Below are 3,115 nucleotides of genomic sequence, written 5' to 3' on the forward strand. Positions count from 1 at the left end.
CATCTTTGTTGTTTCTGATTGATGATATTAGAGATTTTACTCTTTTTTTCCTGATTAGGTTGGCCAGAGGTTTATCTATTTTATTGACCTTTTCAAAAAACCAGCTTTTTGATTTATTGATCTGTTGTATTATTCTTTTGTTTTCAATTTCAAAACTCCTAGAAGTGATCAAGGAATACAGCAGCGTCTCAGGTTACAAAATCAACATTCATAAATCGGTAGCCTTTATATACACCAACAACAGTCAAATTGAAAAAGCAGTTAAGGACTCTATCCCATTCACAGTAGTGCCAAAGAAGAGGAAATATTTGGGAATTTACCTAACAAAAGACGTGAAAGATCTCTATAAAGAGAACTATGAAACTCTAAGAAAAGAAATAGCTGAAAGTGTTAACAAATGGAAAAACATACCATGCTCATGGCTGGGAAGAATCAACATTATCAAAATGTCCATACTACCCAAAGCAATATATAATTTCAACGCACTCCCTATTAAAGCTCCACTGTCATATTTTAAAGATCTTCAAAAAACATTACTTCGTTTTATATGGAATCAGAAAAAACCTCGAATAGCCAAGACATTACTCAGAAATAAAAACAAAACAGGAGGAATCACACTACCAGACCTCAGACTTTACTACAAATCGATAGTGATCAAAACAGCATGGTATTGGCACAAAAACAGAGAAGTAGATATCTGGAACAGAATAGAGAACCAAGAGATGAATCCAGCTACTTACCGCTATTTGATTTTTGACAAGCCAATTAAAAACATTCAGTGGGGAAAAGATTCCCTATTTAACAAATGGTGCTGGGTGAACTGGCTGGCAACCTGCAGAAGACTGAAATTGGACCCACACCTTTCACCATTAACTAAGATAGACTCTCATTGGATTAAAGATTTAAACTTAAAACATGAAACTATAAAAATACTAGAGGAGAATGCAGGGAAAACCCTTGAAGAAATTGGTCTGGGTGAGTATTTCATGAGGAGAACCCCCCGGGCAATTGAAGCAGCTTCAAAAATACACTACTGGGACTTGATCAAACTAAAAAGCTTCTGCACAGCTAAGAACACAGTAAGCAGAGCAAGCAGACAGCCCTCAGAATGGGAGAAGATATTTGCAGGGTATATCTCTGACAAAGGTTTAATAACCAGAATCCACAAAGAACTCAAACGCATCAGCAAGAAAAAAACAAGGGATCCCATCACAGGCTGGGCAAGGGATTTGAAGAGAAACTTCTCTGAAGAAGACAGGCGCAAGGCCTTCAGACATATGAAAAAATGCTCATCATCTTTAATCATCAGAGAAATGCAAATCAAAACTACTTTGAGATATCATCTAACTCCAATGAGACTAGCCTATATCACAAAATCTCAAGACCAGAGATGTTGGCGTGGATGCGGAGAAAAGGGAACACTTCTGCACTGCTGGTGGGAATGCAAATTAATACATTCCTTTTGGAAAGATATATGGAGAACACTCAGAGATCTAAAAATAGATCTGCCATTCAATCCTGTAATTCCTCTGCTGGGCATATACCCAGAAGACCAAAAATCACAACACAACAAAGATATTTGTACCAGAATGTTTATTGCAGCCCAATTCGTAATAGCTAAGTCATGGAAAAAGCCCAAGTGCCCATCAATCCACGAATGGATTAATAAATTGTGGTATATGTATACCATGGAATACTATGCAGCCTTAAAGAAAGATGGAGACTTTACCTCTTTCATGTTTACATGGATGGAGCTGGAACATATTCTTCTTAGTAAAGTATCCCAAGAATGGAAGAAAAAGTACCCAATGTACACAGCCCTACTATGAAACTAATTTGAGACTCTCACATGAAAGCTATAACCCAGCTACAACTTAACAATAGGAGGAAGTGGGAAGGGGGGGGTGGGTAGAGGGAGGGGGATCGGTGGGATCACACCTGTGGTGCATCTTACAGGGGTATTTGCGAAACTTGGTAAATGTAGAATGTAAATGTTTTGGCACAGTAACTGAGATAACGCCGGAAAGGCTATGTTAACCACTGTGATAAAAATGTGTCAAATGGTTTATGAAGTGAGTGTATGATGCCCCATGATCATATCAATGTATACAGTTATGATTTAATAAAAAAAAAAACAAGAAATACCATGCTTAAAGATGTTCAGATGCTTCAAAGGTACAACATCCTCAGAGGCAAATTAAATAGAAGTAGGAACATTTGGAATTACACCTGTATCTTCTTCTTATTGACATCATAGAGTACTATATCCTCACAGAATGATTTTTGATGCTCAATTTAGGAGACAGCAGCTTTCTCAAGAATACAAGAAGATAAATAGCTAGGATAATAATGTGAGCATCTGTCTTTGAGGTTGCTGCTATAATGGGATGTTTATCTCAAAGGCCATTTGCTTCTGACCTGGACAAGTGGTACTTAATCTTGGGACCACTGAGATGTTTGTAAAGGGCTTTACTCTGTAATTATATTATGTGTATTCTGTTTGTCTACATTCCCAATATTTTCAGTTTTCACTTTCAAACACATATTAGAGAATTTAGTTATATTTCACTGAAGATACACATATGAAATTAATGTGCTGAGTGAAAGAACCAAAATGATTTATAAAATATTAAGCCTCAGAAAGAATAAAAATATTTACTATGTCATAAAGGGAACATTCCTAGATTTAAGTAAAATTTTTAATTTGGCAACAGTTAATTGAACATGTTGATAATGTTTACTAGGTAACTCTGACAATTACTTAGTCTCTTCGAGTCGTAGTTTGTTCACCCGTAAAGTTGTGTTAATGAATCTTAAGTATACAAAGATTATATGTAGTATTTATAAAAGGCTTCCTAAATATTAAAGCATTAGGTAAATCTTCATCAGAAAACATGTAACCAAGTGGAGAGAAAGGCTAATCTAAGTACATCCTGGGATTTCTTCTCCCAATCGTTGAGTTCTAACTCAAGAAAACTCAGGATACTGTCACTGTCTGGTCTGTTTCCATGTCTGTGAAGATTGGATTGTTACGTTTTCCTTATAAAAATGCAAAATTTTTTTGTTCAATATAAATCCATGTATCCATAATATCAAGGGATGTTTCAAAATATTC

The sequence above is a fragment of the Nycticebus coucang genome, chromosome 5 (genome assembly GCF_027406575.1).
Source record: "Nycticebus coucang isolate mNycCou1 chromosome 5, mNycCou1.pri, whole genome shotgun sequence".
In the NCBI taxonomy this organism is placed as follows: domain Eukaryota; kingdom Metazoa; phylum Chordata; class Mammalia; order Primates; family Lorisidae; genus Nycticebus; species Nycticebus coucang.